We start from the raw sequence: 25,100 nt of genomic DNA on the forward strand, positions 1-25,100 counted from the left end.
CTTTGAGAAGATAAACAAAATTGATAAACCATTAGCCAGACTCATCAAGAAAAAAAGGGAGAAGACTCAAATCAACAGAATCAGAAATGAAAAAGGAGAAGTAACAACTGACACTGCAGAAATACAAAAGATCATGAGAGATTACCACAAGCAACTCTATGACAATAAAATGGACAACCTGGAAGAAATGGACAAATTCTTAGAAACGCACAACCTGCCAAGACTGAATCAGGAAGAAATAGAAAATATGAACAGCCCAATCACAAGCACTGAAATTGAGACTGTGATTAAAAATCTTCCAACAAACAAAAGCCCAGGACCAGATGGCTTCACAGGCGAATTCTATCAAACATTTAGAGAAGAGCTAACACCTATCCTTCTCAAACTCTTCCAAAATACAGCAGAGGGAGGAACACTCCCCAACTCATTCTACGAGGCCACCATCACCCTGATACCAAAACCAGACAAGGATGTCACAAAGAAAGAAAACTACAGTCCAATATCACTGATGAACATAGATGCAAAAATCATCAACCAAATACTAGCAAACAGAATCCGACAGCACATTAAAAGGATCATACACCATGATCAAGTGGGGTTTATTCCAGGAATGCAAGGATTCTTCAATATACGCACATCAATCAATGTGATACACCATATTAACAAACTGAAGGAGAAAAACCATATGGTCATCTCAATAGATGCAGAGAAAGCTTACGACAAAATTCAACATCCATTTATGATAAAAACCCTGCAGAAAGTAGGCATAGAGGGAACTTTCCTCAACATAATAAAGGCCATATATGACAAACCCACAGCCAACATCGTCCTCAATGGTGAAAAACTGAAACCATTTCCACTAAGATCAGGAACAAGACAAGGTTGCCCACTCTCACCACTCTTATTCAACATAGTTTTGGAAGTTTTAGCCACAGCAATCAGAGAAGAAAAGGAAATAAAAGGAATCCAAATCAGAAAAGAAGAAGTAAACCTGTCACTGTTTGCAGATGACATGATACTATACATAGAGAATCCTAAAGATGCTACCAGGAAACTACTAGAGCTAATCAATGAATCTGGTAAAGTAGCAGGATACAAAATTAATGCACAGAAATCTCTTGCATTCCTATACGCTAATGATGAAAAATCTGAAACTGAAATCAAGAAAACACTCCCATTTACCACTGCAACAAAAAGAATAAAATATTTAGGAATAAACCTACCTATGGAGACAAAAGACCTGTATGCAGAAAATTATAAGACACTGATAAAAGAAATTAAAGATGGTACAAACAGATGGAGAGATATACCATGTTCTTGGATTGGAAGAATCAACATTGTGAAAATGACTCTACTACCCAAAGCAATCTACAGATTCAATGCAATCCGTATCAAACTACCACTGGCATTTTTCACAGAACTAGAACAAAAAAATTTCGCAATTTGTATGGAAACACAAAAGTCCCCAAATAGCCAAAGCAATCTTGAGAACGAAAAACAGAGCTGGAGGAATCAGGCTCCCTGACTTCAGACTATACTACAAAGCTACAGTAATCTAGACAGTATGGTGCTGGCACAAAAACAGAAATATAGATCAATGGAACAAGACAGAAAGCCCAGAGATAAACCCATGCACATATGGTCACCTTATCTTTGATAAAGTAGGCAGGAATGTACAGTGGAGAAAGGACGGCCTCTTCAATAAGTGATGCTGGAAAAACTGGACAGGTACCTGTAAAAGTATGAGATTAGAACACTCTCTAACACCATACACAAAAATAAGCTCAAAATGGATTAAAGACCTAAATGCAAGGCCGGAAACTATCAAACTCTTAGAGGAAAACATAGGCAGAACACTCTATGACATAAATCACAGCAAGATCCTTTTGGACCCACCTCCTAAAGAAATGGAAATAAAAACAAAAATAAACAAATGGGACCTAATGAAACTTCAAAGCTTTTGCACAGCAAAGGAAACCATAAACAAGACCAAAAGACAACCCTCAGAATGGGAGAAATATTTGCAAATGAAGCAACTGACAAAGGATTAATTTCCAACATTTACAAGCAGCTCATGCAGCTCAATAACAAAAAAACAAACAACTCAATCCAAAAATGGGCAGAAGACCTAAATAGACATTTCTCCAAAGAAGATATACAGACTGCCAACAAACACATGAAAGAATGCTCAACATCATTAATCATTAGAGAAATGCAGATCAAAACTACAATATCATCTCACACCAGTCAGAATGGCCATCATCAAAAAATCTAGAAACAATAAATGCTGGGAAGGGTGTGGAGAAAAGGGAACACTCTTGCACTGCTGGTGAGAATGTGAATTGGCACAGCCACTATGGAGAACAGTATGGAGGTTCCTTAAAAAACTACAAATAGAACTACCATATGACCCAGCAATCCCACTACTGGGCATATACCCTGAGAAAACCATAATTCAAAAAGAGTCATGTACCAAAAAATTAATTGCAGCTCTATTTTACAACAGCCAGGTCATGGAAGCAACCTAAGTGTCCATCATCAGATGAATGGATAAAGAAGATGTGGCACATATATAAAATGGAATATTACTGAGCCATAAAAAGAAATGAAATTGAGTTATTTGTAACGAGGTGGATCGACCTAGAATCTGTCATACAGAGTGAAGTAAGTCAGAAGGAGAAAGACAAATACCGTATGCTAACACATATATATGGAATCTAAGGAAAAAAAATGTCATGAATAACCTAGGGGTAAGACAGGAATAAAGACACAGACCTACTAGAGAATGGACTTGAGGATATGGGGAGGGGGAAGGGTAAGCTGTGACAAAGTGAGAGAGTGGCATTGACATATATACACTACCAAACGTAAAACAGATAGCTAGTGGGAAGCAGCCACATAGCACAGGGAAAGATCAGCTCGGTGCTTTGTGACCACCTAGAGGGGTGGTATAGGGAGGGTGGGAGGGAGGGAGACGCAAGAGGGAAGAGATATGGGGACATATGTATAACTGATTCACTTTATTATAAAGCAGAAACTAACACACCATTGTAAAGCAATTATACTCCAATAAAGATGTTAAAAAAAAAAGAATCACAGTCATATCTCAAAGACATTTGTCACTCTTTTCCAATATTTAAATATTAATATTCTAGTATCATTTTTTACTCACTGAATTACAGCCTCTAGTAAATGTGGAATTATTGTGTGAAAAAGAAAAAAAAAAAAATTTGGGGAAACTCAAAGAGGTAAGCAATCACATTCACTGTATGAATCCCCGTAAATTAAAATGGTACAAATTCTCTTGAGGGTAATTTAGCAATATGTATGAAAAGCCTTAACACTGCACAGTTTATAGTAGTTAAAAACTGGAAATAATTGACATGCCTAACATTTTGGGAGTGGTTAAATAAACTCTGATACACCTATGAATCAGAATATATGCAGGTCTTAAAATTTACATTGCAAATGTGTATTTCATTATAGGTTATAGAAAAAGTATAAAATACACACGGTAAAAAAAAGAAAATGTTCGGGCTTCCCTGGTGGTGCAGTGGTTGAGAGTTCGGCTGCCGATGCAGGGGACACGGGTTCATGCCCTGGTCCGGGAGGATCCCAAATGCCGCAGAGCAACTAAGCCAGTGCACGACGTCTACTAAGCCTGCACTCTAGAGCCCTCTAGCCACAACTATTGAAGCCCGCGTACCTAGAGCCCGTGCTCCACAGCAAGAGAAGCCACTGCAATGAGAAGCTCGCGCACCACAATGAAGAGTAGCCCCAGCTCGCCGCAACTAGAGAAAGCCCATAGGCAGCAACGAAGACCCAACACAGCCAAAAATAACAAATAAATAAAATAAATAAATTTATTAAAAAATAAAAAAATAAAGTACACACACATACATATGTATGTAAAACTCTTCACGTTTATTCAAATAGTGGGTGACATACTATTTGGATCTTTGTTTGGGGCCTTTAACATTTATCTCAGATATCTTTATGTATTAGCAAAATATAGTTCTATAGCATGTTTGTAAATAGTCACAGAGAATGCAGTTGTATGGATAAATATATTATTATATATTTATATATTATATATGTATTATATTATATATTATTATATATAAATATATATTAATATAAGTTTAATATATAAATTTATACATTAATATATATTTATTTATATATAAATATTTGTTGTATTTAAAAATATACAACATATAAATGTATGTTTTATATTAATATATACTTTGATATATAATATATATTTATATAATATATTTAAATATATATAAATCCAACAAAATATGTACAAGATCTATATGAGGAAAATCACAAAACTTTGATGAATAAAATCCAGTAGGAACTAAATAAATGGAGAGATATTCCACATTCACGGTTTGGAAGACTCAATATTTTCCAAGATGTCAGTTCTTCCCTGTTTGATCTATAGATTCAATGCAATCCTAACCAAAATCCCAGCAACTTCTTTTGTCAACAAATTGATCCGGAAGTTTATATGGAGAGGAAAAAACCAAGAATCACCAATGCAATATTGATTGAGAAGAACAAAGCTGGAAGACTAACACTAACTGACTTTAAGACTTACTATAAAGCTATGGTAATCAAGACATTGTGGTACTGACAAAAGTATAGACAAATAGATAAATGGAACAGAATAGGTAGCCCAGAAATAGACCCTCATAAATATAGTCAACTGATCTTTAACAAAGGAGCAAAGGACAGCATTGGAAGAAAAACAGTCTTTCAACAAATGGTGCTAGAAAAACTGGACATCCCCTACAAAAAAAAAAAAAATGAATCTAGACCCAGACTTTATACTCTTTACAAAAATTAACTCAAAATGGATAACAGACCTAAATGTAAAATACAAAACTATAAAACTCCTAGAAGATAACATGGAGAACATCTAGATGACCTTGGATTTGACAATGATTTCTTAGATACCACACCAGAGACAAGATCCATGGAAGAAATAAGATAAACTGGACTTCATTAAAACTAAAAACGTCTGCTCTGTGAAAGAAAATGTCAAGAGAAAAAGATAAGTGACAGACTGGGAAAAATATTTGCAAAGGATACATCCAAAAACAGAGAAAAAACTCTTTGAATTCAGCAATAAGAAAACACACAACCAGATTAAAAATTAGACAAAGACCTTAACACACACCTCACCAAAGAAGACACACATATGGCAGTTGAGTATATGAAAAAATGTTCCACATCATATGTCAGTCATCAGGCAAATGCAACTTAAAACAGCAATGAGATACCACTATGCACCTATCAGAATGACCAAAATTTGTAACACTGACACTAAATGCTGGCAAGGATGTGGAACAACAGGAACTCTCATTCACTGCTAGTAGGAATACATAATGGTCTGGTACAGCTTTACAAGACAGTTTTGCAGTTTCATACAATATTAAACACACTATTTTTATAAGATCCAAAGGAGTTGAAAACATTTCCACACAAAAAACAGCAAATGGATATTTATAGCAGCTGCATTTATTATTGCCAAAACTTGGAAGCAATCAAGATATCCTTCAGTAGGTGAACAGATAAACTGTGACACATCCTGATAATGGAATATTATTCAACACTAAAAAAAAAAAAGAATAAAAAGAGCTATCGAGCCATGAAAAGACATGAAAGAAACTTAAATGCATATTTCTAAGTGAAAGAAGTCAATCTGAAAAGGCTACATACAGTATGATTCCAACTGTATGACATTCTGGAAAAGGCAAAACTATGGAGACAGTAAAAAGATCAGAGGTTGCCAGCAGTCTGGGGCAAGGGGGCAACGGGAGAGATGAAGAGGTAAAAACAGAGGATTTTTAGGGTAGTGGAAATACTCTGCATGATAGCGTAATAATGATACATGTCATCACACATTTGTCCAAACCCACAGAATGTACAACACCAAGACTGAATCATAACATAAACTATGTACCACTCTAGTGGGGAACGTTGATAATGGGAGCTCTGCGTGTGTCGGGGGCAGGTAGTATACTGGAAATCTCTGTACCTTCTGCTCAATTTTATTGTGAACATAAAACTGCTCTAAAAAAAACAGTCAATAACAAAAGAGCAGATTATAAAATAGCATATACAGTATGATCCCATTTTAATTTTGTTAAAATATATTTACTATACAGAGAATAATCTGAAAGGAGTGACTATATGTATTAATAGTAGTTATCTTAGAGGTAGAATTAAAGGTGATTTTAATTTTCATCTTTTTACTTTCTGTGTTCTCTATTATCTAAATTTTCTACAATGAACATATGCAATTTATATAATTAAAAACCACTAAAATAAATGTTTTTAAGAACAGCTTTGTGGATGAGACAGCATTTGAAGCAGACCTTGAAAGATGAGTGAAATTTTGACTTGTTCAGATACAGAGAAAATATGAGTGACAAAAGGAATTGTGACTGAAGTTATATGGGGTGAGGAAGTTTTGGCAAGTTGGAAATAAAATTGTCTAGTTAGGTTAGAGCATAGAATATCTGTAGAAAAGTGGTGGAAAATAAAGAAGTTGGAAACTGAATTGAGACCTTGCACATCAGATGAGGTGTTTATACTTAACACAGTAAGTAGCACAGTAGAGGAACAATAAAGACAGAGGTGGGCAACAGCACATCTTTCATTTAGTCAGAAAATTTAGTTATTCAGAATATTCTTGAGCACTTAGTTCAGCCAACAGTTGGTGCTATACCTGATGTGTCTCCAAAAAGGAGTCAAAATTATCTAACAGAGGGTTTCAGGAGAGAAAGATCAACCTAGAGGAGATTCAATGCCATAAGGCAAATGTAGTGGCAAGTATTAAAGAGTTATTACTATATAAAATACCTTCGAAGACATCAATACTCACCACCCAAATGATTCCACAACGGTATACTCAATAAGCCTGTGGGGCTTATACCCAAGACATGGACATGGGAAAAAATGACTGAATTACAAGCTTTCTACCAATGCCATGAAGCAGGTGAACTATTTGAAATGCACACCAACCATATTTATTACTGTCACTGCAGAAAGATTGATCCCAGGGACATTGAAGGCATGTCTGGACATCAGATTCACACTGCTGCTGTTCTAAGCACTTCCAAAATCCAATCCAGGATACTGACTCTCTAACGTTTTCTAGAGTAAATGGCTGACCTATAGGAAATACCCCACTATCGCTAAGAAAGCAGAAGAACAATGAAATACACCAAATGGTCTACACCATAATATTCCATTCCAAGCATCTGAATATCGGCCTAAAACAATTCAAATCAATTCAACCCAGTAACTATTAAATAAACAGCTGCCATCTGGGGATCAACAGCCCAGGCACTGTGTGCTAGGTTCTTTATAGACCTTTTGTCTTTAATCCTAACAATCTCACACAAAAGGTATTATCATCCCCATTTTACAGAAAAATAAAGCATGGCTCAGAGGGCTTAATTTGCCTATGCTTTTCACACAACTAGCAGGAGGGAAAGGCAGCATTAGAGCCCTTTTGGCTGAAAGCCAGTGACCCCTCCACTGGGCAACCTGGCCCCATACTCCCACCTGCCCCCAAAACAGCATTCGGAAAATGTCATCAACGTTTGTTTTCCTCTGCCAATACCCTGTGCAGGGCAACTGTGAAAAACCCTCAGGACTCATTTCAGACAGCTAACTGGATCTCTCTAGTCCATCAGAATAATAATGCCATAGCAAACAGCAAAAGCAATCTAAGTTTCTAAGGAAAGAGCTGTGCCAAGTATTTTTGTAGCCAGCCTCTTCCTTTGCCTCAATTGCTAACAAAATTAAAAACTGGGCAGAATAATAAACATGTCTTTCGTTGGTTTGGGGATCAGATAAAAAGATTCCTTTTGTAAAACCAGGATCAAGAAGTTTAAGTCTCCAAATATGCCTATATATCTTAAATATCAGACAATCCCTTGAAAAATCTCAAAAATGAAATTTCAACTGAAAGTATCTATAAATAGCACAGGATTGAGAAAAATGTTACTGGAATGAGAAAATGAGCGAGAGGCCCTTTTGCTATCTTGATAGAACAAAATTTTCTAGGGAATACTGGCAGTGTTCTAAGAATAGAAAGAACATTTTCTCCCTGAATACCCCACGACTCCCTAACATCACTACACTGTCATCTTACATACTCAGGCAGCTTTTTTCTCCCCCAAAGAAGAGGCAGGGACATATCTGGTGGAAACATCTCAACATCTCTAAATATTAGACGAGGTACAGAATAAGAAAAAGAACATTACTGGGAAAATGTTTTCCATAATCTTGCAAAAGGGCCGTAGAGGCAACCAAGGAAAAGCTAGTCATCTATTAACAAATGCTCTCACTGACCTCCATTACCATTCCTGCAGTACAGAGGGCAGCTGCATAGCAGGAAGGAAACAAAGGAAAAGAGTTGCCATGGCCTACTCTCCCACCCACCGAACACTTACCGAGTCTCCACTATCGACTAGGCATCAGGAATGCAAAAATAAATGGCGTATTAGATTGGATTTCTCTGTTAAACACTCCCCATGGCACATCGCACTTCTCTGTAGCACTCACTACAGATTCACATTTCTGCCTTTTTAGAAATGTGTTAAATCTTAAGACATTTGTTTGTAGAAATGTAAAGTGGTGCAGCCACTATGAAAAACTGTATGGCAGTTTCTCAAAAAAATTAAAGATAGAATTACCATAGGATCCACCAATTCCATTTCTGGGTATATATCCAAAAGAACTAGAGGCAGTGTTTTGAAAAGATATTTGCACACCCTTTGGGAGCATTACTCACAATAGGCAAGAGGTGGAAGCAACCCAATTGTCCACTGACAGATAAATGGATAAACAAAATTGTGGTATATACGTACATGGGAATATTATTCAGCTTTAAAAAGAAAGGACATCCTGTCACATGCTACAACATGGATGAATCTTGAGGACATTATGCTAAGTGAAATAAGTCACAAAAAGACAAATAGTGTATGATTCTATTTATATGAGGCACCTAGCATAGTCAAATTCATTGAAACAGAAAGTAGAATGGTGGTTGCCAAGGGCTGGGGGAAGAGGGGAATTGGTGTTTAATGAGTACAGAGTTTCAGTTTTGCAGGATGAAAACGTTCTAGAGATGCCCAACAATGTGAACATACATAGCATTACTGAACCACACTTAAACATAGTTAACATGGTAAATTTTCTGTTATGTGTATTTTACCACAATTTAAAATTTTTTCAATTAAAAAGAGACTTGTTTGCCCCTACATCTTTATTATTTAAGCACAGGTCCTTGCATATAGAAGATGCTTAATAAATATTTATTAGACGGATAGATGGATGGAGGAATGGATAAATGGATGGATGGACTGGACAGATGGGAATGTGAACAGAAATGTAACATATAAACCAATAATTACTGTACCATGTGAACATTGAGAAATGGGCCCTGTGAATGTGAAGAAGTGGAGAGTTTTTGTTATGGTTGGTTTGACATAGTATCTTTCATATAGAATTACTTCATTTTACCAACCAACACCACAAAAACGTTTTTATATAGATTCAGTTCTATCTAGTTGAATAATTCCTTTTTTTTCTCTTATTTCTCTTCACTACAGTATAATCTGTCCTCTGACCTACATGACATTAAAACAGAAAAATCCATTTTCTGTCACCTTTGCTTTTTCCAGCACCTCTCTTAATCCGAAAGGGTAATGTGAAATAAAGCTTACACTCAACACTGCAGAAGATGAAAGCGGGTAATAAGTTGCTTGCCCACAGGTTATTAATCCGCTGTCCTCCAGGGCATAGTGCTATGAAGCTGTGTCGTGTAATAAACAGCAGGCAAAAAGAATAATCTCCATTTTCTGACTCTGAAGTGCAGGCATGTGCTATAAAACTAAATTGACATCTGTTAGCAGGCTTGTCACATGAACGGTTTTTTCCCGCAGAATCTGGAATAAATTAGATCTTAAAACTTGGAACAGAGAGGCTGCTTTACATAATTCCTTCTAATGGTGTGCTGTGAACCCATCGCACTGATTTTAAAAAGAACTTCTTATGAGAAATGTTTCATTATCATTTTAATTGCAAAACTGTTGAATGCCACTCCATGCTAGGAAATTTGTGTTTTTTAAAAGGTCCTTATTTTTAACGAAAAAGTGGCAAATGACATCTTCCTTTTCTAATATTTTCATGGCTGAAAAATAAATCAGGTTTTACCTCCAAGTGAAACTGCGACCATCTTTCCCCATGCACTTGGAGCCTGCTCTGTGGGCGGTTTATTATGCATGGGCACCCCAGAGGCTGGCATTGCTGAGCTCCCGAGGCAGAAACAGCCGGCCTAGGCGTGACCTCACAGATTTGTTCAGGAATCTCTCCCTCAGAGGATTCGCTAATATGATAGCAAGTTCTTGGGGCTCTTAATGTCAAAAGGCATTAAGCATTTTTTAACACACATAAAGGAACTTGCAGAGCTGCCTGACCCAGTGAATCTGAGCTGTGTAGCACTGAGCATAGCATCCCTCTATCGGCCCACCATCTCCTTTAGGAAAGTCACAAAAAAGGAAACCTTTAGAGGCACCTGGAGCTTAGAGACCCCCTCTGCTCCCTCAGGATTCATTTGGCTCTCATGCCCCAAAGTTTGTCAAAAAGGAAGATTCTCAGACAAATACACCCGGCCCTGGTACACAGCGATGAAGAAAAACAAATGCCAGCTTCCTGGAGCCTAATTTCCTCCATTTGTGAAATCTTCCTCTTTGGTAATAATACTGGACCCCCTTGAAAATCTCAAAGGAGTGAGAGTCAGTCACAGTGCTCTATAAAATAAAGTTCCAATTCTGGTTCCATGAATACTCTTCATTCATCACTGTCACCAACATGAGTTTATTTGCCTGTACAACCTTCTCAAATGGCAGAGATCCATATCGCTCACCTTTTAGTAGGGAACACTGAGGCACAGAGGACACAGAGACTTTGTGAGGAGCGAGGGAGTGAGGCTACAGAAGCTGACAGCCAGGCTCGGGACTCCATTCCTGTTTAACGGGTTTTATGCACAGCAGGGGATGAGGGATTTGCAAACGGAAGGCTGAGCCACTAAAGTCCTCTCTACACAGGGAGGCTCCTCAAAGGGTGATGTTCATATCACCTGGGGCAGAGTGGGGTGGGGTTGGTTAAACATGCAGGTTCCTGAGCTCCATGCCAGACTAGTTAAATCAGAATCTCTGAGGTTGGTCCTGGGCTTGACATTTGAATCAATCTCCCTAGAAGACTGGATGCTTTGACGGTGGCCTGTTGCTGTTATTTTTGGTTTGTTTTCTGGTGTTCTGAATTCTAACACTGAAATCCGAGAAGCGCTTGGTTGTACAGGTGGGAGTGGGTCTCCGGATTCCAGGGTACTGTTCACACACAACCTTTCCGGTCATGGCTTTTGGCCATGGAAAACCAAGGGGAGGACACATCTAAGGAAACAAAAACTGTAGCTCTATGCAGAGGCACTGAACGGTTTGAAAATTATTAAGAAGAGCCAAGACTTTTTGTTTCACAGCAAATCTCACCATTACTGATGCGTGAACAGGGTAAAAAAAAGCCAAAACTCATTTCCTAAATGTTGAGTGCACAAGTACTTGACTCATGTTCTCAAGATGGCTTGTCCTTAGGGTCCACTGCAGATTGATGGAGACAGAAAGATGTCTCTGCATTTCAAATTACAATTCAGTACCATGAATGACTCATGACTCTTAAATTGCCACTGGCTTATTTCACAGAAACACAGCACCATCATGATTAAATAGCAATTCTGTGAGATGAAGTTGCCTTCAAATATACAGAAAGATACATACCTCTCTTTGAAAAAGGAATATAAACAAGTCTAAATAGAAGATTCCACTGGGCCCTAAAAGAATCACCTGGACTTCTACCTTTATCACAGCATATCTTGTTTTCATGCAGTTTTCTACCCAAATATTCTTCTGAAATACCAGTGACTAAGGCCTCTGGATGCTCATGCTGCTGCTGATTAATTCCACGGTACGTTGTAGGAAAAGGTGAAGTATTCAAACTTTGATACCCTGCACGTTTTATTTAGAAAGGTACCAGGGACAAAGTCAGGTGGACAAGCATATATTTCCTGAGCTCCTCGCTGGGTAGTCAGGATGTGACTCCATACAATAAAGAGTCTCTGGTCTTGAGGCACACACAGTTTAGTTGGAAGCACACATCTGCAAAGCAGAGGTCCAGCTACAGGGTAAAGCCATTAGTCATCCAGGACTCAGGCATGTCTGGGCCTTGCACTGGTGTGGCAGATGACCAGGGGATATTTTTATAAAGGAGTTTTCCTCCTGAGAAAAAAAAATGTCCCAGAAAAACAGCAAGTCTAGTACACAAAGCTGGTGCAACAGGCTGGCACATGAATAGAAAAATGACCTGAAGCACAGCACAGCATCTGTGCCTCACTCCACCTTTGGTAAGGACTCAGGCTAGAGGCAGAGGACATCAGGAGAACACAAAGTGGCCCAGGGCTGGGCCTCTGGGTGACACCACTTAAGTTCAGGTCCCAGCACTGACAATTACTATTAATATCCTCTGCTCCTATGCTTCTCAGACTGTGGTACACACCTTGCGAGTCATTGTATGGTCCCCAACCAGCAGCATCAGCATTGCCTGGAAGCTTGCTAGAGATGCAGAGTCTCGGGCCCCACGCTGAACCTCCTAAATCAACATCTACATTTTCATTAGATTCCCCAGGTGGTTCACATACACAGCAAATATGAGAAATATTGGTATAGAATATGATTTAGGGCAAGATAAATAAGGATTTCAAAATCTTTCACGTAAGGTATTTTTAATGTATATTGGAAAACAGCCAGGACAGTTGACTCATGAGTCCATGGATATTATTTCTGCAAATAATTCTAAGGAAGAAAGGTGAATCAATTTAAAGAAAAGTATGAAGGCAAGATACACATCCTCCCCACTGTACCAAACACAAAGTGAAAAAGAGAATGATGAGGGAGGGGACAAAAAGATCAAAGCAGGGCTCAAAAACAAGATGAATGTCTCCATGGACCAGAACACAGAGCAGTGAGCAAGACTGAAGCCAGGACATGCTGGGTTCTCGACATAAAGCATGTATAGCAGTGGTCCTGGGGGTGCATCTCCTGCAGAGAACAGGAACTAAAAGTGCTCCCATGAGAGAGCAGCTGGGCCACATTCATTGATTAACACCAAAGTCTGGAATGGAGTACCTGGATCCAGAAAGGAGCTCAAAATAAACTGCTGACAACCACTGATGGGGCTATGGCTTAAAACCAGTCATTGGCCTAGGGAGGTGAGAGAAGAGAGACTCACCCCTGCAGACAGCAAATAAGCCAGACCCCAGATGGTTCAGTAACTGAATATTCCCAGTATCACTGGAAGAAGCAGGAGTCCCCAAATGCTTACAAAAGACCAGGCCTGAAGGCTATTATAAAATCACTAGGCAGAAGGGTGGAACCAAAAAGGAAAGAAAAAAGCAAAACCAAACCAAAAACCTTCCACTGAAAATGAACTAACAAATGAAACTCGAAAATACACACAGAAATTAAATGATGAGAAACAGCCAACCAAAGCCAATAACTGGAACATTACTTCATTCCGCGATTAAATTAATTTTGTTGAACAGTCTGACAAAAGTTTAAAACAAGTATGTTTAGGGCACTCAGAGCAATCAGTAAGAATAACATTTACTTTCACAAAGACGGAAGTAGTGGCAATACACTTTGAAATAAAAACATGCAGAACTAAAAAAGAACGGAGGGACAGGAAAAACACCAATTAAAAATCTTGGAAGTGAAAAATACAATAATTGTAATTCTTAAAAATATCAACAAAGGGTATGAACTCTAGACTGGACATAGTTAAAAATAAAATTAAAGAATTGGAAGCCAGCAAGGAAGAATTCACCCAAAAGTAGGCCAGTGACTTAGATTTTAAAATATGAAAAAGCAATTGAGAGACAAGGAGGAACCTCTCAAGACTGAGAGGTTCCAAAAGACATCTAAAGGGAACACCAGAAGTAGAGAATAAAGGAAATTGGAGGAGAAGCATTGAAAATATTTTAATTTTTCAAATATTCACAAGGTGTAAAATTAAAAGATATAGAAAGTAGAGTCCCTTCCCCAACCATTCAGTTCTTCTCCCTGGAGTCAACTAGTATCAACAGTTTCTTGTATATATTTTCAGAGAGATCCTATATGTATAAAAACAAGTATGTGAATGATAAAAATCTACATACATTCTTCTGCAATTTGTCTTTATTGAGATATAATTTATATACAACAAAATTCATATTTTAAGTATACAGGTTGATGACTTTTGACATACGTATACACCCATGTAACCACCAACACCCCAGAACATTCCCTTGTGACCGTTTCAGTAAATCTCCTCCATTCCACCACCACATGCTTCAGGCAACCCCTGGTCTGATTTCTATCACTATAGGATAGTTTTTCTTCTTCACTAAAGAGAATCATACAACATGTAATCTTTTGTGTCTCACTTCCCTCATTCAATATGAAGTCTGTGAGATTTGTTCATGTTGATGTATCACTATACTTGTTCCTTTTTACCGCTGAGTGCTATTCCATCATAGATGGATGGAATGGTGTATGGTATATTGTATATGGTATATTCAAACCATAACTTCCTTAACCATTCACCTGTTGATGGACAATGGGGTTGTTTCCAGTTGGGGTGATAATGAATAAAGCTGTTATGAACATTCAAGTACAAGTCTTTGTGTGGACATATGTTTTCAACATTCTTGGGTAAATACCTAGAAGTGGGTTTGCAGGGTCAATTGGTAAATGTAAGAACGTAGTAAGAAATTGCCAAACTCGTTTCCAAAGACGCTGCCTTCCCACCAGAAATGTTTGACGGTTCCAGTTACTTCACATCCTTATCATCACTTAGTATCATCAATCTTTTTAATTTTAGCCATCTTGGTGTTTGTGAAGTGGTATTGCATTGTGGCCTTAATTTTCGTTTCCCTATTGATTAACAAAATTGAGTATCTTTTCATGTGTGCTTTGCCATCTGTAATATCTTCTTTGGTGAAATGTTTGTTCAAATCTTTTGCCTATTTTTGAGTTTTTTGTTTCATTTTTGGTTGTACAGCTCTTTATGTATTCTGAATACAAGTCAAATAATCTGCTTAAACACATCCACAATGGTAAACACGTAGATTATTTCCTATCCTTTGCTATTACAAACAATGAGGCAAATAATAATAACCTTGTTCATGTATCAGTTCACATATATGGGAGTATGACTGTACGGCAAATTCACAGAAGTAGAATTGATGGATCAAAAGGTATTTGCATCTGCAGTGTAACAGATATTGCCAAATGGCCTGGCATAAAGACTGTACCAATTTATGTTCATGCCTCTCTTTATCTTTGATAATCTGATTCCTGAGAATATTGTATCTAAGGGTAGTTTCATTTCCATTTCTCATACTATGAGCAAGTTTAAATAATTTTTCATGAGCCATTTGTATTTCCTTTTATGTGAACTACTTTTTCAGTCTTTATCAAATTTTGTTAAGTTGCTAACCTTTTACTTATTGATTTGTTAAAGCTCTTACATACCAGTGAAATTAGCTCTCTGCTTATGAAATGAGTTGTAAATACTTTTCAGTTTTTTATTTGCCTTTTAATTTTGCTTTTGGTATTTTTACTGTGTAGAAATTTTATATTTATATGTAATCAAATTAATCATTCCTTCTTTTATGACATCCTTACTCCAGGATTTTTTACATAATTTTTTTAAATTTAATTTATTTTTTATACAGCAGGTTCTTATTAGTTATCTATTTTATACATATTAGTGTATATATGTAAATCCCAATCTCCCAATTCATCCCACCACCACCACCATTGCCCCCTTGGTGTCCATACATTTGTTCTCTATATCTGTGTCTCTTTTTCTGCCTTGCAAACTGGTTCATCTGTACCATTTTTCTAGATTCCACATATATGTGTTAGTATACAATATTTGTTTTTCTCTTTCTGACTTACTTAATTCTGTATGACAGTCTCTGGGTCCATCCACGTCTCTACAAATGATCCAATTTCATTCCTTTTTACGGCTGAGTAATATTCCATTGTATATATGCACCACATCTTCTTTATCCATTCATCTGTCGATGGGCATTTAGGTTGCTTCCATAACCTGACTATTGTAAATAGTGCTGCAATGAACATTGGGGTGCCTGTGTCTTTTGGAATTATGGTTTTCTCTGGGTATATGCCCAGGAGTGGGATTGCTGGGTCATATGGTAATTCTAGTTTTAGTTCTTTAAGGAACCTCCATACTGTTCTCCGTAGTGGCTGTATCAATTTACATTCCCACCAACAGTGCAAGAGGGTTCCCTTTTCTCCACACCCTCTCCAGCATTTGTTGTTTGTAGATTTTCTGATGATGCCCACTCTAACTGGTGTGAGGTGGTACCTCATTGTGCTTTTGATTTGCATTTCTCTAATAATTAGTGATGCTGAGCAGCTTTTCATGTGCTTCTTGGCCATCTGTATATCTTCTTTGGAGAAATGTCTATTTAGATCTCTGCCCATTGTTTGATTGGGTTGTTTGTTTTCTTAATATTGAGCTGCATGAGCTGTTTATATATTTTGTAGATTAATCCTTTGTCCATTGATTTGTTTGCAAATATTTTCTCCCATTCTGAGGGTTGTCTTTTGATCTTGTTTATAGTTTCCTTTGCTGTGCAAAAGGTTTTACGTATCATTAGGTCCCATTTGTTTATTTTTATTTCCATTACTCTAGGAGGTGGGTCAAAAAAGATCTTGCTGTGATTTATGTCAAAGAGTGTTCTTCCTATGTTTCCCTCTAAGAGTTATATAGTGTCCAGTCTTACATTTAGGTCTTTAATCCATTTTGAGTTTATTTTTGTGTATGGTGTTAGGGAGCATTCTAATTTCATTCTTTTATATGTAGCTGTCCAGTTTTCCCAGCACCACTTATTGAAGAGGCTGTGTTTTCTCCATTGTATATCCTTGCCTCCTTTGTCATAGACTAGTTCACCATAGGTGCGTGGGCTTATCTCTGGGCTTTCTATCCTGTTCCATTGATCTATATTTCTGTTTTTGTGTCAGTACTATATTGTCTTGATTACTGTAGCTTTGAGTATAATCTGAAGTCGGGGAGTCTGATTCCTCCAGCTTCATTTTTTTCCGTCAAGACTGCTTTGGCTATTCAGGGTCATTTGTGTCTCCATACAAATTTTAAGATTTTTTGTTCTAGTTCTGTAAAAATTCCATTGGTAATTTGATAGGGATTGCATTGAATCTGTAGACTGCTTTGGGAAGTATAGTCATTTTCACAGTATTGATTCTTCCAATCCAAGAACATGATATATCTCTCCATCTGTTTGTGTCATCTTTGATTTGTTTCATCAGTGTCTTATAGTTATCTGAGTACAGGTCTTTTACCTCCTTAGGTAGGTTTATTCCCAGGTATTTTATTCTTTTTGTTGCAATGGTGAATGGGATTGTTCCTTAATTACTCTTTTTGATATTTTGTTGTTAGTGTATAGGAATGCAAGAGATTTCTGTGCATTAATTTTGTATCCTGCAACATTACCAAATTCATTGATTAGCTCTAGTAGTTTTCTGGTAGCATCTTTAGGATTATCTATGTATAGTGTCATGTCATCTGCAAACAGTGACAGTTTTACTTCTTCTTTTCCAATTTGTGTTCCTTTTATTACTTTTTCTTCTCTGACTGCCATGGCTAGGACTTCCAAAACTATGTTGAATAATAGTGGCGAGATTGGACATCCTTGTCTTGTTCCTGATCTTAGAGGAAATGATTTCAGATTTTCACCAATGAGAATGATGTTTGCTGTGGGTGTATCATACATGGCCTTTATTATGTTGAGGTAGGTTTCCTCTATGCCTACTTTCTGGAGAGTTTTCATCATAAATCGGTGTTGAATTTTGTCAAAAGCTTTTTCTGCATCTATTGAGATGATCACATGGCTTTTATTCTTTTATTTGTTAATATGGTGTATCATATTGATTGATTTGCATATACTGAAGAATGCTTGCATCCCTGGGATAAATCCCACTTGATCATGGTGTAAGATCCTTTTAATGTGTTGTAGGATTCTGTTTGCTAGTATTCTGTTGAGGATTTTAGCATCTATATTCATCAGTGATGTTGGTCTGTAATTTTCTTTTTTTGTAGTATCTTTGTCTGGTTTTGGTATCAAGTTGATGGTGGCCTTGTAGAATGAGTTTGGGAGTGTTCCTTCCTCTGCAATTTTTTGGAAGAGTCTGAGAAGGATAGGTGTTAGCTCTTCTCTAAATGTTTGATTGAATTCACGTGTGAAGCCATCTGGTCCTGGACTTTGGTTTGTTGGAAGATTTTTAATCACAGTTTCAAGTTCATTACTTGTGATTGCTCTATTCATATTTTCTATTTCTTCCTGGTTCAGTCTCGGAAGCTTGTGTTTTTCTAAGGATTTGTCCATTTTTTCCAGGTTGTCCATTTTATTGGCATAGAGTTGCTTATAGTTGTCTCTTAGGATGCTTTGTATTTCTGCGGTGTCCACTGTAATTTCTCCTTTTTCATTTCTAATTTTATTGATTTCAGTCCTCTCCCTCTTTTTCTTGATGAGTCTGGCTAAAGGTTTATCAATTTTGTTTATCTTCTCAAAGAACCAGCTTTTAGTTTTATTGATCTTTACTATTGTTTTCTTTGTTCTTTTTTCATTTATTTATGCTCTGATCTTGTTTTTTAAATGTATTTATTTTATTTATTTATTTTTGGCTGCATTGGGTCTTTGTTGCAGCGCGCGAGCTTTCTCTAGTTGTGGCGAGTGGGGGTTACTCTTCGTTGCAGTGCGCAGGCTTCCCATTGCAGTGGCTTCTCTTTTTGCAGAGCATGGGCTCTAGGCATGCAGACTTCAGTAGCTGTAGCACACGGGCTCAGCAGTTGTGGCTCGCGGGCTCTAGAGCACAGGCTCAGTAGTTGTGGCAAACATGCTTAGTTGCTCTGCATCACATGGGATCTTCCCAGACCAGAGATTGAACCTGTGTCCTCTGCATTGGCAGGTGGATTCTTAACCACTGTGCCACCAGGGAAGACCCTCTGCTCTATCTTTGTGACTTCTCTCCTACTAACTTTTGGCTTTGTTTGTTCTTCTTTCTCTAGTTCCTTTGGGTGTAAGGTTAGATTGTTTGAGATTTTTCTTGTTTCTTGAAGTAGGATTGTATTGCTATAAACTTCCCTTAACACTGCTTTTGCTGCATCCCATAGGTTTTGGATTGTCATGCTTTTGTTGTCATTTGTCTCTAGGTATTTTTTGATTTCCTCTTTGATTTCTTCAGTGATCTCTTGGTTATTTACTAACGTATTTTTTCCCTGCATGTGTTTGTGTTTTTTATGTTTTTTTTCCCTATAATTTATTTCTAATCTCATAGCGTTGTGGTCAGAAAAGATGCTTCATATGATTTCAATTTTCTTAAATGTACCAAGTCTTGATCTGTGACCCAAGATGTGATCTATCCTGCAGAATGTTCCATGCGCACTTGAGAAGAAAGGGTAATCTGCTGTTTTGGGATGGAATGTCCTATAAATATCAATTAATCTGGTCTATTGTGTCATTCAAAGCTTGTGTTTCCTTATTAATTTTCTGTTTGGATGATCTGTCCATTGGTGTAAGTGAGGTGCTAAAGTCCCCCACTATTATTGTGTTTCTGTTGATTTCCTCTTTTATAGCTGTTAGCATTTGCCTTATGTATTGAGGTGCTCCTATGATGGGTGCATATATATTTATAATTGTTATATCTTCTTCTTGGGTTGATCCCGTGATCATTATGTAGTGTCCTTCCTTGTCTCTTGTAACATTCTTTATTTTAAAGTCTATTTTATCTGACATGAGTATTGCCACTCCAGCTTTCTTTTGATCTCCATTTGCATGGAATATCTTTTTCCATCCCCTCACTTTCAGTCTGTATGTGTCCCTAGATCTGAAGTGGGTCTCTTGTAGACAGCATATATATGGATCTTGTTTTTGTATCCATTCAGCGAGCCTGTGTCATTTGGTTGGAGCATTTAATCCATTCACATTTAAGGTAATTATTGACATGTATGTTCCTATTACCGTTTACTTAATCGTTTTGAGTTAGTTTTTGTAGGTCCTTTTCTTCTCTTGTGTTTCCTCCCACTTAGAGAAGTTCCTTTAGCATTTCTTGTAGAGATGTTTTTGTGGTGCTGAATTCTCTTAGCTTTTGCTTGTCTCTAAAGCTTTTGATTTCTCTGTCGAATCTGAATGAGGTCCTTGCCTGGTAGCATAATCTTGATTGTAAGTTCTTCCCTTTCATCACTTTATTTTTATTTTTATTTTTTTGCAGTATGAGAGCCTCTCACTGTTGTAGCCTCTCCCGTTGCGGAGTACAGGCTCTGGACGCGCAGACCCAGCGGCCATGGCTCAAAGGCTCAGCCGCTCCGCGGCATGTGGGATCTTCCCGGACCGAGGCACGAACCCGTGTCCCCTGCATCGGCAGGCGGACTCTCAACCACTTCACCACCAGGGAAGCCCCCTTCGTCACTTTAAATATATCGTGCCACTCCCTTCTGACTTGCAGAGTTTCTGCTGAGAAATCAGCTGTTAACCTTATGGGAGTTCCCTGGTATGTTATTTGTCATTTTTCCCTTGTTACTTTTAATAATTTTTCTTTGTCTTTGATTTTTGTCAATTTGATTACTATGTGTCTCGGCATGTTTCTCTTTGGGTTTATCCTGCCTTGGACTCTCTGTGCTTCCTGGACTTGGGTGGCTATTTCCTTTCCCATGTTAGGGAAGTTTTCGACTGTAATCTCTGCAAATATTTTCTCAGATCCTTTCTCTCTCTCTTCTCCTTCTGGGACCCCTATAATGAGAATGTTGGTGCATTTAATGTTGTCCCAGAGGTCTCTTAGGCTGTCTTCATTTCTTTTCATTCCTTTTTCTTTATTCTATTCTGCAGCTGTGAATTCCACCATTCTGTCTTCCAGGTCACTTATCTGTTCTTCTGCCTCAGTTATTCTGCTACTGATCCCTTCTAGTGTATTTTTCACTTCAGTTATTGTATTGTTCATCTCTGTTTGTTTGTTCTTTAATTCTTCTAGGTGCTTGTTCCTTAATTCTTCTAGGTATTTGTTAAACATTTCTTGCATCTGCTCAATCTTTGTCTCCATTCTTTTTCCGAGGTCCTGGATCATCTTCACTATCATTATTCTGAATTGTTTTTTGGAAGGTTGCCTATCTCCACTTCATTTAGTTGTTTTTCTGGGGTTTTATCTTGTTCCTCCCTCTGGTACATAGTCCTCTGCCTTTACATTTTGTCTGTCTTTCTGTGAATGTGATTTTTGCTCCACAGGCTGCAGGATTGTAGTTTTTCTTGCTTCTGCTGTCTGCCCTCTGGTGGATGAGGCTATCAAAGAGGCTTGTGCAAGCTTCCTGGATGGGAGGGACTGGTGGTGGGTAGAGCTGGGTGTTGCTCTGGTGGGCAGAGCTCAGTAAAACTTTAATCCGCTTATCTGTTGATGGGTGGGGCTGGGTTCCCTCCCTGTTGGTTGTTTGGCCTGAGGCAAACCAGCACTGGAGCCTACAGGCCCTTTGGTGGGGCTAATGGTAGACTCTGGGAGGGCTCACACCAAGGAGTACTTCCCAGAACTTCTGCTGCCAGTGTCCTTGTACCCACAGTGAGCCACAGCCAGCCCCCCACACCTCTGCAGGAGACCCTCCAACACTTGCAGGTAGGTCTGGTTCAGTGTCCTATGGGGTCACTGCTCCTTCCCCATGGGTCCTGATACGCATACTACTTTGTGTGTGCCCTCCAAGAGTGGACTCTGTTTCCCCCAGACCTGTCAAGGTCCTGCAATCAAATCCCGCTAGCCTTCAAAGTCTGATTCTCTGGGAATTCCTCCTTCCCTTGCCAGACCCCCAGGTTGGGAAGCCTGACGTGGGGCTCAGAACCTTCACTCCAGTGGGTGGACTTCTGTGGTATAATTGTTCTCCAGTTTGTGAGTCACCCACTCAGCAGTTATGGGATTTGATTTTATTGTGATTGCACCCCTCCTACCATCTCATTGCGGCTTCTCCTCTGCCTTTGGATGTAGGGTATCTTTTTTGGTGAGTTCCAGTGTTTTCCTGTCAACGATTGTTCAGCAATTAGTTGTGATTCCAGTGCTCTCGCAAGAAGGAGTTGAGTTCACATCCTTCTACCCTGCCATCTTGAACCAGTCACCCCCTACACAATTTTTAAAGTTACTTTCCATTTACAATTATTACAAAATATTGGTTATATTCCCCACGTTGTACAATACATCCTTGAGCCTATCTTACACCCAGTAGTTGTACCTCCTACTCCCCTACCCTTATATCACCCCTCCCACCCACTGGTAATCACTAGTTTGTTCTCTGTATCTGTGAGTCTGTTTCATGTTTGCTATATTCTAGTTTGTTGTATTTTTTATTTTCCACATATAAGTGATATCATACAGTATTTGTCTTTCTCAGTCTGATTTATTTCACTTAGCATAATGCCCTCCAAGGTCAGCCATGTTGCTGCAAATGACAAAATTTCATTCGTTTTTATGGCTAAGTAGTATTCCAGTGTGTGTGTGTGTATAAATATATATAACATATCTTCTTTATCCATTCATCTGTTGATGAACACTTAGACTGCTTCCTTATCTTGGCAATTGTAAATAATGCTGCTATGAACACTGGGGTGCATGTATCTTTTTGAATTAGTGGGGTTTTTTTCCGAATATAACCAGGAGTGGAATTCCTTCCAAATTGGAAAGGAAGAAGTAAAACTCTCACTGTTTGCAGGTTACATGATACTATATGCAGAAAATCCTAAAGATGCCACCAGAAAACTATTAAAGTTCATCAGTGAATTCAGTAAAGCTGCAGGACATAAAATTAATATACAAAAATCAGTTGCATTTCTATACACTAACAATGAAGTATCAGAAAGAGAAATTAAGGAAACAATACCATTGTAGCAAAAAGAATAAAATACCTAAGAATAAACCTACCTAAAGAGGCAAAAGACCTGTACTCCAAGAACTATAAGACACAAACAGATGGAAAAATATGCTGTGTTCTTGGATTGGAAGAATCAATATTGTTAAAATGGCCATACTACCCAAGGCAGTCTACAGATTCAATGCAATTCCTACCAAAATACCAATGGCATTTTTCACAGAAATAAAACATAAAATTTTTAAATTTATATGGAGACACAAAAGACCCCAAATAGCCAAAACAATCTTGAGAAAGAACAGAGCTGGAAGAATCACACTCCCTAACTTCAGACTATACTACAAAGTTACCGTAATCAAAACAGTATGGTACTGGCACAAAAACAGACACGTAGATCAATAGAACAAGATAGAGAGCCCAGAAATAAAGCCACACACTTATGGTCAATTAATCTGTGACAAAGGAGGCAAGAATATACAAAGGGGTAAAGACAGCTCTTTCTAGCCAACACCGAGTGATTGGCATCTGTCGGGACAACTGGCACAAGCGCCACAAGACTGGGGGCAAGAGAAAGCCCTACCACAAGAAGCAGAAGTATGTGCTGGGGGCTTCCCTGGTGGCGCAGTGGTTGAGAGTCCGCCTGCCAATGCAGGGGACACGGGTTCGTGCCCCGGTCCGGGAAGATCCCACATGCCGCGGAGCGGCTGGGCCCATGAGCCATGGCCGCTGAGCCTGCGCGTCCGGAGCCAGTGCTCCGCAACGGGAGAGGCCACAGCAGTGAGAGGCCCACGTAACGCAAAAAAAAAAAAAAAAAAAAAAAAAAGAAGTATGTGCTGGGACACCCCACTGACACCAAGGTTGACGCCCACTGCATACACACAGTCCGTGGGTGGGGAGGCAACAGGAAGTACCAGGCCTTGAGGCTGGATGTGGGGAACTTCTTCTGGGGCTCGGAATGTTGTACGTGCAAGACAAGGATAACTGATGTTGTCTACAATGCATCCAACCACGAACTGTTCTGTACCAAGACCCTGGTGAAGAACTACATCATGCTGATTGACAGCACACCATACGGACAGTGGCACAAGTCCCACTATGCACTGCCCCTGGGCTGCAAGAAGGGGGCCAAGATGACTCCTGAGGAGGAAGAGATATTAAACAAAAAACAATCAAAAAAATTCAGAAGAAATATGATGGAAAGAAAAAGGATGCCAAAATCAGCAGTCTTCTAGAGGAGCAGTTCCAGCAGGGCAAGGTTCTTGCATGTATCGCTTCAAGACCAGGCCAGTGTGGCCAAGTAGACGGCTATGTGCTAGAGGGAAAGGAGCTGGAATTCTATCTGAGGAAAATCAAGACCTGGAAAGTGAAATAAATCCTCCTCCCTCCTATCTTAGCTTGTGTACTGAAGGTGTTTATTGTTCTGAAAAAAAAAAAAAAAGATTCTACCGGCAATTTTACTGGGATCATGTTAAATGAATAAATTAACATAAGAAAGATTAAATCATTATGATGATGAGTCCTTCTACCCAAGAACATGTTATGCTTTTGAATTTGTTCAAGTGTTATTTTAAATTCTTGAATAAAGTTTCCTTCTTATAGATCTTGCACATGTCTTAAGTTTATTTTTATCTTTTTTTTGTTGCTTTTGTAAATGGTGTCTTCTCTGCCTTTATATATTCTGGTTATTCATGAAAGTGTATGTTTTTAATTTTTGTACACTGCACTCAAACAGTTCCTTAAATTCTCTTATTGTTTGATAGTTTTTCATTAGATTCTCTTGAGTTTTCCAGTATGCAATCATATTATCTACCAATAATGAGTGCTCCAATAATATAATACATATGCATATAATAATAACAATTTTTACCTTCTTCTTCCTAAATTTTACCCCTAAGATTCTTTCTCTTTTCTAATTGTGTTAACTATTATCTTAGGAACTGTGTTAAATAACCGTGACTATACACCGTACAATTTTGTTTATATAACAGTCTTGAAATGACAAAATTATAGAAATGGAAAACAGATAAGTGGTTATCAGGGGC

The 25,100-nt window shown here is 38.3% G+C and overlaps 1 protein-coding gene and 1 pseudogene across 1 annotated transcript in view; one reads left to right on the plus strand and one right to left on the minus strand.

Annotated features, from left to right (window-relative positions):
* METTL24 (methyltransferase like 24) overlaps positions 1-25,100 on the minus strand; it is a 114,766-nt gene that overhangs the window by 33,350 nt on the left and 56,316 nt on the right. The window lies entirely within an intron of this gene.
* On the plus strand, positions 5,773-24,676 carry LOC111163340 (small ribosomal subunit protein eS8 pseudogene; annotated as a pseudogene).

Source organism: Delphinapterus leucas, chromosome 12 (genome assembly GCF_059928025.1).
Source record: "Delphinapterus leucas isolate spDelLeu-1000000601 "Yukka" chromosome 12, BTC_Dleu_Yukka2, whole genome shotgun sequence".
NCBI lineage: Eukaryota > Metazoa > Chordata > Mammalia > Artiodactyla > Monodontidae > Delphinapterus > Delphinapterus leucas.